This window comes from Lepidochelys olivacea, assembly GCF_965140295.1.
Source record: "Lepidochelys olivacea isolate rLepOli2 genome assembly, chromosome: 6".
In the NCBI taxonomy this organism is placed as follows: Eukaryota; Metazoa; Chordata; order Testudines; family Cheloniidae; genus Lepidochelys; species Lepidochelys olivacea.
Genome location: NC_140416.1, coordinates 60409578 through 60422812, shown reverse-complemented (window position 1 = coordinate 60422812; position 13235 = coordinate 60409578). Strand labels below are relative to the sequence as shown.

Here is a 13235-nt window from a genome sequence, read left to right as displayed (position 1 = left end):
ATTGTTTCTCTATAGTACTGTTCAGACTCTATGGCATTCAGATACGATTTTAACGGGCACAGTCTAAATGCCGATGGTAGAGATCTGAGAGCACTGAGTTAGACATTGTTAGCACAGTAATTGTATTAGGGAATGTGGCAATTACAGTAATCCAATCAGTAAATCTCACACCAGCTGGAACAATACTGAGAGACAGAATGTTAACCAGAACACCCGCTTTACCTTCAACTTCCCGCCCTCTTCCCCCCCCCAAAACGATGCCTCTGAAGCTTTATCTTCCCCTTGGACAGTTTAAAGTTGGATAATAAAAAGGAACATCCAGACGGCACTATTAATTATATTTATTGTTTTAGATGCTTCTGTCATTGTGCTTCTCCCTTAAACTAAGTAGTACTAGACTTCTATACCTCCCCTCACCATCCTAGTCATCTTTGACTTAAGCCTATGCAGCTCTATTCTGTTGTGTTTGTTTTCTCTGGGCCTTCTCTGTTTCTACTATGTCCTTTCTGAGACCAAGTGACATACAATAAGTGACTATGTACCACTAGTTTATACCATGTTATAATATTTTCCATATTGATCTTTAGCTCCTTCTTAGTTCAAGCTTACTATCTTATCCCTTCTACTAACCACTCTTGAGTAAATGCATCCGATGAAGTGAGCTGTAGCTCACGAAAGCTTATGGTCAGATAAATTTGTTAGTCTCTAAGGTGCCACAAGTCCTCCTGTTCTTTTTGTGAATACAGACTAACATGGCTGCTACTCTGAATCTTGAGTAAATGGTTTCATTGCCCTGTTGACACGATGACACCTATATCCTTCTCTTGAGAAGTTAACCACTAATTTGGAGCATGCAGGTGTGTATGAGTGGTTTAGATGATTTCTTCCAAAATGTATTATCTTGCATTTGCCTATGTTGAACTTTATCTAGCATCCTGGAGTCCAATCTCCTAGTTTTGTTAGGATTTTCTAGTGTCCCACAATCCTCACTAGCCTTGACTAATTTGCAGCTGCAGTAAATAATTTAGCATTGTCAGCAAATTTTGCTGCCTTGTTACTTGCCCATTTCCATTACCCATTTCCATTAATATCGTTCAGAATACTATTTTCGTCCTCTTCCCCTGAATTAACCTCTTTCGATGTAGAAATAAACGGCCAGTTTTCCACTTCTTTTCTTCCTCTTTCAGACACAGGTTTTAATCCATGACAAGGCTTCCCCTGTCATCCTCTCGTTATCAAGTTTCTTTATTAGACTCTCAGGAAGATCTTTATCAAGAAGTCTTTTGAAACTACATTTACTGTAGTCCATCCTTGTTCTTGATCAGCTGTTTTAGTAACTTGGAGAAGTCAGCTGATTAGAGAAGCATGATTCAGCCTTACAAAAAGCTACCAAATCTTACTCATTTCCTTCAGCTGTTTTATGATTTTGCTCAGTTTTTCTCAAAACAAAGGTCAGGGTTAGGAGGTCTATACATTCTGGTATCTGCATGAGCTCCTTTTTGAAGATTGGCACCTTCCAGTTTTCATAACATAGACAATATCAGAGCTAGACATTTTGTAAGGCTACTCACCAAGGGTTTCAGCCTGCACCACTGGAGTCAATGGGAGTTTTGACTTTGATTTCAGGGTGAGTGGGAGCATGTTTGTACAGCATTTCCTCTTGAACATCTGCCATGATGGTGCCTCAACCATTTACCTCAGAAGTCTAGTCTACTGCCCAATTGCTCTTGAGTTTGAGAAAAACTAATTTTTAATCCATGGTTTTAATCCATTTTTATCCATTCTTTTTAAAAAAATCCTTTTTTAAAAAAAATGTAGTTATTTATTAACTTCTTTATAATAGAAAGAGTGCTCTCTAGTCATTGGAGAGGAATGGGGTTCAGGACACGTGGGTTCTTTTCCTTGTTCAGAGAAAGCATGTAGAGTGCTAATTACACCAGTGGATTGAGACACAGGAAGTACGGGCTCTATCTCTGGCTCTGCCCTGGACTTGCTGTGTGGTCAAGAGCAAGTTACTTAATCTCTTTGTGGCTCAGTTTCCCAATCTACCTATAAAATGTTGTTATATAGGGATTTAAGAGATGATTGGTAAAAGCATTATAGAAGTACCACTGATTATTAAACTTTAATGGCAGGTTTTTCAAAAGTGTTTAATGTTGTCTTAGCTCTTCTCCCATTGGAGTCAATGGCAATTTTACCATTGACTGCTGTGGGAGCAGAGTTAGGTCCATGTTGGATGGTCTGGAAGCTCCATTAGGGTATGTCTTCACTGGCAACACTAGAGTGCTGCCCCTGCAGTGCTTTAATGTGGCTGTGTAGTTGCGGCACCAGCACTGGGAGAAAACGCCCCACCCCCATGAGGGTAGTAGCTACTAGTGCTCGGAGCGTGGCTCCCAGGGCTGATGCACTGTCTACACAGCCACTTTACAGTGCTGGAACTTGCAGCGCTCAGGGGGGTGTTTTTTCACACCCCGAGCGAGAAAGTTGCAGCGCTGTGAAGTGGCCGTGTAGACGAGGCCTAAATGTATACGTTTAGTATATCGAATGCCTCCCTGAAACCCAGAGTCTTTCCATTATATTCCCTCTACCTAATGAATCAGTAATTATGCTGAAGAAAACTATTATTTCTTTGGCATGACCTATATAAAACCAAATTGTCATGCACATAGTTGGTCTTATGCCAGGGTTCTGTGCCCTGTGTAATATTGTCTTACCTACGTAACCATTGTTTAAATCTCAGATCAAAACAATCCAAGCCACGTTGTTTGTCAGTTATTAGACATCTTTCTCCCAAACAGTCACACAGCCTTCATTACCATAACAATAATTATTATTACATAGAGCTTTATTATATGCTTGAGAATAGTTAGCACATTTGCCTTTTCCCACACATTAGTAGCTTCTCCTGACTCTCATGATTCACCGGTGCTTATTTCTCAATGTCCCTTGAGTTCTTTTAAAATTCCCAGCTGCATTTCATCAAGGCTTGCAGATTAATACATTACTAATAGAATTTTTGGTTTGTACTGCAGCAGTGCCCAAAGGCCCTGGGGAGGATTGGGGCCTCATTGGGCTAGGTGATATGCAAACACATAGTAAGACATGGACCCTGCCCCCCAGGAGTTTAATAAATATTTAGTTTAGTCTAGTAATGTGATTTGGAGCCTTTCCAGGCTGACAGTTCAAATCCAGCTCCCGTGACTGAAATTTATTACCATCTGGTGGTTATTTATTGGCTTAAGTGAAATGGGTTGGTGATCTCGCACTGTATCATGATCAGTGGAACTGGAGTCAGAGGGCCCATGTTCTGGGTGTGGGGGACCTTTATTGATGGGACACCAGTGGAACAGGGAATGCAGGGAGTTAGGCTGGAAGCAAGCTAGCCATGTGGACAGAGCAGTCCACAGAGTTTCATGAAGTTTTATGTGTTCAACTTAACCTGCATTCATCATCATTCTCTGCTAATGAAAACAAACAGGCTCCCAGTGGATGAGGTTCACATCACAAAACTACCACCACAACTGGCAATAATTTACTTTTGTGGTAAATCTTAACCTGGCCCAGTATTCCAGATGAGGGATTGCCATTGGCTCTTTTGTTATCTGCCCCAGTTCTACTCTCTCTGAACCACTTCTGTGAAACAAACGGAAAGGAAAATCCCTGTATCTACCCAATGGTTAGAGGAGCCAGTGTAGCAGCTCCTCTTACAGCTCCTGATGTAGGAGGTGTGTCAGAAACATGGCTGGAGCATGGTGCACTCCAGTAATCCCCAAATGGCATAGATTAACACTCTCCATCCTGTGAAAAAAAATATGTGATCATGTATTTTAAGATTGCATCAAAATGCACAGGCATGAGGTTCATCAGAAGAGACAAGACTTGAACTTGGCTCCCTGCCCACTGTACCTTCCCCCAGGCTAAAGGGCATTTTGATGGGATGGGCAGGAAAGCAACCTGACTGGCTGGTGCAAACACCTCACTGAGGTTTAGAAGCATATGCAGTGTAATGGGAATGTTCAGAAAATTATGGAACAAGTGCAGAATAAGTTCCATCATGGATATGCAATCCTCCCTCCCCCCTCCCCAGATTACAAATTGGCGAAATCTGGATGGATTTGCAAGCAGGTAGAAAAAGGCAGCACCCTGACCTCTGTGCTACATCCCTGCCAAGTAGCAAAATCCCACTCCAAACCCTGGAGGCACTAGAGTTGTTTCAAACAAATAACAACAAAATACCTAGACAAATATTTAACACTGGCAAAAATTCATTAGCACATTCAACCTCTGGCAAAGACCAAGCATGGAAAATTGCACGGGTCAAAATTTGTCAGACACAGTTGGAATTGCACCAATGTAATTGAGCAGATATTGGCACATAGTGACTGAATTGCTTTATATTCCTTCTGGATGGGAGGTTCTATACAAATCTAAATAATTTAGATTTGTATAGAACAACATTCATGGGTTTATAAATCTGGAGTGAGATTTTGGAAAAAAGTCTGGAATTTGTGCTATTTTCTGTGTACTGCACCTTTAAGCTTCTGTGAGGCCCTCCATTTTGGAGAGCAGTTTCTGTTCAGATTTGCAGCAGGTACCACTTGCTCTCTCACGGAGACTTTACTGTAGTTCTTTCTTGGGTTGTTGTAGTTTCCATTGATCTAAAATAAAAGCCCTGTACCTGAGAGTCTTTGACTGCCCTTTGTGCTCTGACCAAAACAAAGGTAGCTCTAATCAGGCTAGGTTGAAGCTAAACTATTAAAATGGCTTTTCCTTTTCTAATGTGGCTGTTATGCTCTGCACCACAGCCCAGATCAGGGGTAGGAAACCTATGGCACGCGTGCCAAAGGTGGCATGCGAGCTGATTTTCAGTGGCACTCACAATGCCTGGGTCCTGGCCACCGGTCCCGGGAGCTCCGCTGCTGGCCTGGGGTACCAGCCGCCGGCCCCCTGACAGTTGGGGTTCCGTCCACCAGCCCCACTCAGCCCGCTGCCGGCCCCGGGTCCTTGCCACCAGTTCCGGGGGCTCCGCTGCCAGCCTGGGGTACCAGCTGCCGGCCCCCTGCCAGCCAGGGTTCTGTCCACCAGCCCCACTCAACCCCGGGTCCCAGCTACTGGTCCTGGGGGCTCTGCTGCCATCCTGGGGTCCTGGCCGCCAGCCCGGGGCTCACTGGCCCCAGCCTGGGGCAGTGAGGGGTGCAGACAGGGGCAAGAGGGGTGCAGCTCAGCACCCCCAGCTTAAAAATTGTTCCAGCGCCACTGTACTGGGGAATTTTTAAGTCCTGATTTGCTGCTTACATCACGATCACGCCACGTGGAGCAGCGCACTGCATCTGATGCTGAGCTTAGAATGTACATGCAAGAACTGGAATCAGAATTTTCTGACAGATTTCAAGATTTCCAGCTATTTGGCCCAATGCTTTCCTTTCTAATTAAACCTGAAAAGTTCAATGAAAGCAACTTGGATTTGTCTGTATTTCAGTGGATGGGTGTTGAAGATTTCAAAATGCAGCTCATTCAGTTAAAAAGCTCAGAATTTTGGGCATCAAAGTTTGGAGATCTGCGGAGTGCACTTGAAGCTACGGAGAGAGATCATGGGGCCTCTAGTTTGACCTGCTGGACGTCCCTGCTAGTGAAATTTAACTGTTTGAAGAAAATTGCGTTTGCAATGCTTTCAGCATTTGGATCCACATACCTGTGTGAACAGGTATTTTCACACATGAAATCTGTCCTCTGTCCCTCTCAGAGCTGGTTAACAACTGATCACTCAGAAGCCTGTGTGCAGCTTAAACTATCCAAATACGTGCCAGACATTGGAAAACTCAGCAAGGAAAAGCAAGGGCAACGATCACAGTAAACTGATAAGATCTGCATTTTAATTTAATTTTAAATGAAGCTTCGTAAACATTTTTAAAACCTTATTTACTTTACATACAACAATAGTTTAGTTATATATTATAGACTTATAGAGAGAGACCTTCTAAAAACGTTAAAATGTATTACTGGCATGCGAAACCTTAACTTAGGCGGAATAAATGAAGACTCGGCACACCACTTCTGAAAGGTTGCCGACCCCTGGCCCAGATCCTTGGCTTCAGCCAGTGAGCACAGAGCAAAGCTAATGAAGTGGGGGGTGGGGGGGTGGAAAACTTCTTTTGTGTGCCAGGCCGATCCTCAGATACAACCTACAGCAGCTTGAAAGTTGATGCTGGCTGCCAACAGCAAGGGTTGATAGTGCGGCTGGGAGTTCATGGGGCATAGGGAAGCTGTGTTGGCTGTGGTGGGAGATAGTGGTGTAGGAGTCACTATGCCAGCTCTATGCCACTAGATTCCCCCTATGTGTGGGTGCTCTAACCCTGGCTAACTAGGCTGGCTCTAGGGCCATAATTCACCAATGGTGCAACATCAATCTGCAGTGGAGAAATTGTTCCCACACCTTCATATGGTTGCACTGTTTCTTTTACTAAACTGGCCTACTTTCCATGTTGTTATGAATATTAAAAACATTTATATGGCCTAGTTAACTTGCTAGCATTTTGCAAACAGTGATAAGACATGCTCCCTCCCTTGAAGAGTTTACACTCTAAGCTAGACAGAACAAACACAAGATAAGACACAGGACAATAGTACAAGCAAGTGGGTGGGTGGTAATGGTATTAATGAGAAGAAAGAAGGAATTGTTTTGAAAACGTGGGTTTTGAAGAGCTGAGAGGGTGGCTATGAGGTGAGGATACATGGCCTATTACAGACAAACAGCCTCATTCACTGCAGCCCTGTACCTTGTGCAGTTATGTACACCAGTGCAAAGTGCATGTAAACTGCTACCAAATCAGAATGGTAGTGATTTCTACACCCACTTTGTACTCACGTAAACAGCTACAACAGGATGCAAGACAATGGTGAACTTGGCCTATAGGGGGCAGTATAGTAGAAGGCACACAGCCAGAAAAAAATGAAGGCAAGCATGCTGCAAACAGTGGAAAAGGAAGAGCAGAGATGTAAGACCAAGATGACATCTGGAGCACATTTATTTTACACAGATGGGCAGCAGGGGCTCCTGACAGATTTTAACTCTTTTCTTGTATCATCCACTGTTTTTCCATTGCTGTGCAGTTAGTGCCTGCTCTTCCCTCCCTCCAGCATGTTTGGATCCCTCTTCACAGCTACTTAACAGTGGCAATATATTGGCCACAAGAAAACTAATCATAGAAAGCAAACGTAAGTATAGGCTCGGTGTCCTGTTATGTGGAAATATATTAATGGCATTAGTATTGCTACTGGAAATTATAACTTAGGTCCATTAAGTTTCCTTACTCGATAGCCTGCCAAAATGACACCTCTGCATTTTCCACAGCACTATCTTGTCAAGGCCACCAGTGCTAAGTTTGTCACAAGTTACTCAAATATTTTTGATCTTTTCTGCAGAGAGCAAATTCTATCCTCACCTTCTGCCTTCCCCCGCCCCACACCAACCAGGTTCAAATATCTGAGCTACTAAGAAACTATGAGACCCTCTTGTGACCAGCAAACTCAGATCCTAAAACCCAGAAATGATTAGCAAAGATATCATGTAATTTATCTCATGCTGGATGTTCTTTATGTTATTTACAGGTGTAAAGTCGGGAGGATTAAGAGTTTTTAATATTTGCCTGGTGCTGGATCTTCCAACTCCTGCAAAAATAATGGTGTTGGCAACTTAGGTTTCCTGCTACCGCAAAGTAGACACACACTCTCTCTCTCTCTCTCTCTTTTATAAATGTTTACACACCCAAGCTGCCAGGAATTGCACTCCCGTCGCTTCCTACCACCTCCACGCACTTTCCTGTATCTTTGGGAGTTTGTTTTCTTACCAAGCAGCTGCAAATATACCTTTTTGCTTTTGACCAGAAAGCTAGGCATTTCCCAAGGAGCCAGCAGTGCCCAGCAGAGGGTGTACCTAAAAGCAATGGTTTCCAACTTGGGCCATTCATACTTCCCAATGGATACAGAGAAGTGTTACATATAGGGATCACAAGACCAAAATAACAGACTTTAAAAAAACAAACAACCCTTAAGGACACATTATAAGGGGAAAAAAAAGAAAGAGGCATGCCTGTACTCACCTATCCATGCACAATATTTGTAAAGGCTGCTGAAGAACTGGTACATGGAATGGGGAAAATGTGTAAAAAAGACATTGGGGGTACATGAGACTAAAAGAAATCTACCTTTACCCATTCCCCAAAACACACACAAATAGCACTGTGACCCAGAAGATATTAATACTCCAGGGAACCAGCTGAAACAGATACAGGAAGGTTACTATGCCTGTTTAAACTCAAAAAGAAAAGGAGTACTTGTGGCACCTTAGAGACTAACCAATTTATTTGAGCTTATGATCAAATAAGCTCAAATAAATTGGTTAGTCTCTAAGGTGCCACAAGTACTCCTTTTCTTTTTGCGAATACAGACTAACACAGCTGTTACTCTGAAACCTGTTTAAACTCAGTGTACACTAAAGCATTATGACTGAGAAGCCACATTTATTACACAGGAAACCCCTATTTTCAAGGGCTTATAACCTTCTCAGCTGAGAACAGGTGTCTCTGGTAATTTTGGTATTTCTGCAGAAAACCAAATCTCTCCATGGTTGTAAGAATTATAAAATCACAGACTATGCATGCTCCAAATCCTGAATCTTTATTTGGTTTAAACTTGGCCCTTAGTCTAACCACTCATTATAGTCACTGGGAGTTAATCAGAGTAAAGACTAAGGATTATTCCTCTATCTTTTAACAATGTACTGAGGCTTGTAGTTCTTGTGGATCCATCTGAGGCAAGCACGTTGAAATAAAGTGTTCACTGGTTATGAGACCAGTTAGAGATCAGTTTAAATTTCCCTGTGCTGGAGTCTTCGCCACCTGGCCCAAACAATATGACAGTACATGTCCAATTCCAATTTTTCAAACTGTGGTTCTCTGCATTGAAATCTGAAAAAAAGTGCACAGAATTGGAAATTAACAGCCATGGGCAATATATGCTGCTCCCCTTGAAGACAATGGTAAAACTCCCATTGATGTCATCATGTCCCATGAAAAGATAAAGGTAATTCAGGAGCGAGGTTACCAGACTTGGTGGAGCCGTTGATATGCCAACTTTAACTATTAGGGATTATTAGGAGGAGACCTACTGGAGGAGGTGGGGGAGTAATTATCCCATATCTGCTTAATGCGGGGTTTTTCATCCTTTCCTCTGAAGCATCTTGTACTGACCACTATCAGACACAGGATACTAGACTACAGGGACCATAGGTCTGATCCACTCTGGCAATTTCCATGTTCCTCTATGTTTATGTGGACTGGATAAGACTCATCTCCCCCTCTTTTTAAAACCATGTCACTGGGTGAGCTTGGCCAATAAGGAGTGAAGGGAGGCCCAGTCAACCAGTTGGCCTGTACCTGAATCTGATGATGAAGGCTTATGTGATGGCACTCAAGAAGCAGCACCTACAAAAGAAGCCTACAGATGGCTGCAGAAGAGGCTCAACAAATTTGGCAGCCTTACTGCTGACCCCCAAGTCCATTTGCACCATCCAAGCTGCAAAGTAGGTGCACTGCACTAAAGAGCTACTGTACAAACCCCAGAGTACATGACATTACATTCAGATAAACCCACCCATGTGTTTACTCAAGTGTGTGGTGGCTAGAAATGGTTTTTTCTTTCTTTTAAAAAAACAAACGTCGCAATTAAACTCAGTGCAAAAATGTGATTGTAATGTTATATTTGAGAATGGACCTGTCTGATTTTTCAGCCCCCAGAGAGGCGTGCATAGGTGCACACACAAATTCCCATTCTGTGCATGCATGTGGCAAAAGTCTGGCTTATATTTATCCAGGCACGTGCTCAAAGGAGGGATTTGCTTGTGTACAAATCCAGACATACCTCGTGGCTGAAAGTCAGGCTCTTACAGCCTAAATCCAGATTCCATCAAAATTCTCACTGGACAGCAGTATGACCAGCATTTGACCCTAAATGCAAAGAGGTTTTGAAACAGAAAGCTACAGTTCCCATAGTAAGTGTATGTGTATCCTATTGCATACATTTAATATAAGGCACAAAATATGTGCAACAATATTAAACATAACATACATACAATTTGGTGAGTTGATTGATATGGGGCATGTAACAGAGAGTCCAATCCTGCATTCCTTGTGCAACCAAAACTCACATTCAAATCCACGTGGGTTGGGTGTGCAAGGAATGCAGGATTGTGCCCACTGTGGCACAGACTCCACTCTCGTTCTGAGACCTTTGAGTAATCAGAGTACAGGAGATCAGATTCAATGAAAAAGCCAGGCTCCAAGCAAGTCAGTCATGAAATAGTTATCTGTACTGGCTTCCTCATTTGGACTTGGTAACCCTTGGAAAGTCCCTGGAATGATGTTTCCAACCTAACAATTAAAAAAGGTTTAATTATAGAGAGGCTCAGAGCTCTGGGAACAAGCACCATCCACAGAGCCAGTAAACAACTGCAGAAAATAACATGTTCAAGCTGCTCTCTCTGCTGGTTGCTTTTCAATTCTGGCAAAAAACTAAACAAAAATGTATCTAGAAAGAGAAGGAAAATGAGTGGAACTAGGGTTCTATCCTTAAATAAAGAATAAAAAAGGAAATATGGAAGGGACAGACTCTGTGGGTGTTTGCTCTCGATTCGTTATTTTGGCTGTTCTTGGATATCTAAGGAGGGGAAAGTCAGGAAGACAAGTTTAAAACCCAGTTCCTGAGACTGAAGCAAACAGAAGAGGAAGTGGGAACAGGGATCGTTTGTTTTAAATGCGCTCTTAGCTGGGCTTGCATTCTGGACTCTGCAGTTAGGGTTTCAGTTCTCCTTGGAAGTCTGGGCTATGTGAGGAAGCAGAATATTCAGTACAATCGTGAGATGCATTTTAAGAAGGAGTTTATAGTTCAAGTCTCAGTCTGGATGGATTAATAACAAGGGGCCAAATCCCACAGGCCTTCCTCTGGCAATACTCTCACTCCCGCTAACTTCAGTCAAAGTTTTGCCCGAGTAAGGACTGCAGGGTTTGACCCAACAAGTTTCACATTTAAGGAGCCCCACATTAGAAGCCTTGAAACAAGCTTGTTACAAAGAAACCACTCCCCCCTCCTTCCATCAATATCAGTATACATAATTCTTTGTGTACTAAAATCTGGAACAGATTATTTGCTAAGAAACTTTACTCCTCCCCACACCCCCAAGCTTTATTATTTCAAATTGCTAAAAAGTGCCCTTTGGGGACTGGGGGAAGAATGGAGAGCAAAGGCAGAAATTAGCGAACACCACTTTAAGAACTAAACACATTTTAATTATTTAAATTAATATGGATGTGAGTTATTTCCTTTAGCAGAGCCTGCCAGGTTTCAGTCAAAATTGGAAAAAGGCCGTAAGACTAAGGGGGTGGGAGATGTGAATCAACTTGAAGACAGTAAGCCTCCAAAAATGCAAAGGCAGCAGCAATGTTAAAAATGGATTCAATCAATTTAAATCAAAGTAGACAAATCCAAGCCAGCCCAAACTGGAAATAACTCTTTATAGTTGTGAAATGCAACGCACAGCTCAGCTGCAGCCCTTAAAGCGTAAAGAAGTAAAGTCTAAAGTTTGTGTGCGCTCTGATATTTTATTTTACATTGATTAAATAAATTCCTGTTAAAATTTGTCAGGAGGAGGAGAGCCAGCCCATTCATACTCTAATTTTGCCTTTCTAAAGAAACGTGCTTATAATTAGGTGACCTAATTATATTGCAATGGAAAATGCACTAAACACACACATTGTTTCATAACAGATCGAGGAGTTAAAAGTGTTATGGAATAAATATCTGAGGGCTGGAGTGGGTGACACTTACTGTAAAAAGGGCGAGGAGGTGACAAAGGACAAATGGAAATATGTAGGAAAGAAATTAAGAGTTTAATATTTCCACTTCAGTCTAGTCTTCCATTTCAGAACTTCAGAGGGGCAGAGGGGAAACTGATCAGCTTTTGCAAACGTGTTGCTTTCCTGATGCAAACAGCAGATAAACAAGTTTATGGGTTGTTTTTTTTAGTCAGTCTGTCATGTTTCAACCCATGTGCCCCGCTCCTTTGTCATCCCGCCAAAAGAAGAAAAAAATTAATAACAAGAGTGAAATGAAACCTGGATGGACTGAAAAACCATCTGTTCCATTCAAAGAGGGCAAGGGCGGGGAGCACAGAATGCAACGGGTACTCATGCAGAAAGCGCACCCCGTGCAAACACACCAAATAGTACTCCAGCTTTCGATCGAGCAAAGGGGGGAAATCGAGAGGGCCTCTTGTTTTTTGTCAGTGTCACTTGCTATCTGATCGCCTTCGCAGACACCATCTTAAATAAAAATCTGCGAATGTGTTGGTCAGGCAGAAGAAAAGCTAAGCAGATGAAAACTGGGCCCCTGTTTTCCTGATGAAATAGATCTCCTTGGGGAAAAAAAATCTCCAACACGTAAGCATGCAACTGGTGTCCAGCAGAGAGGAAAAAGCTTCAATCGAAAAAAGCAAACGTTACAACCTAGCTCACAGAATCAATATCATGCAAACAAACACAAACAGTCCTTCCTCTTTAGTTTCACGGTAATTACAGCTGGGAGAAATTTCGGAAAATGAGTCTCTGCAAAGATCAGTTTTGTTTTGTTTTTCTGCTACCCCCGACCAGACCACAACTACGCACCTACTCTTGCGCGCACACCCTGCCTGCCTTTACAAACAGCTGAAGTTGCCGTTTCTTTCCTGCACACGAGAAGGAAAGCGGGGAAACTACCTGGGGGGCGGGGGATCTGGGCACTCGCAGAGCCTGCTGCAAAGACACAGCTCTCGCCTGGGCCGTTTTGCAAAAGTTCAGTGCAAGCTGAGCTGGGGGGGGAAGCAGCCCAAAGTGGGTGCAGCGAGTGATGTCACCACCCATTGCATAATTCCAGCACTCACAAAGGAGCGCGGGCCCTTCCCCCTCCTTCTAATCACAACCAAGTTGCACATGCACGTCGGGGGGGGGGGGGGGGGAGGGGAGCTTTGAAAAACTTTCCTCCTCGTACCCAGAGCCCAGCGCAGGCTCCGAACGGGCTTTGCCTCCCCTCCCCCTCCCTCCTCTTGAAAGTTTTCTCGGGCCCGGCCGGCGGGGTGAGTCAAGCGCGCTGTCAATCATCTCCCTCCTCCTCCTCCTTCCCCGGCTGGCAATGAGCCGCGAGCTCCT

The 13235-nt window shown here is 43.2% G+C and overlaps 1 long non-coding RNA gene across 1 annotated transcript; it reads right to left on the bottom strand.

The window, feature by feature from the left end:
• Positions 1–8428: 8428 nt before the first annotated feature.
• On the bottom strand, positions 8429–12984 carry LOC311521545. Its single transcript, XR_014711908.1, has 3 exons — positions 12807–12984; positions 9919–10004; positions 8429–8966 (listed from the first exon to the last, which is right to left on the bottom strand). It is a non-coding gene; the product is annotated as an uncharacterized lncRNA (long non-coding RNA).
• Positions 12985–13235: the final 251 nt, after the last annotated feature.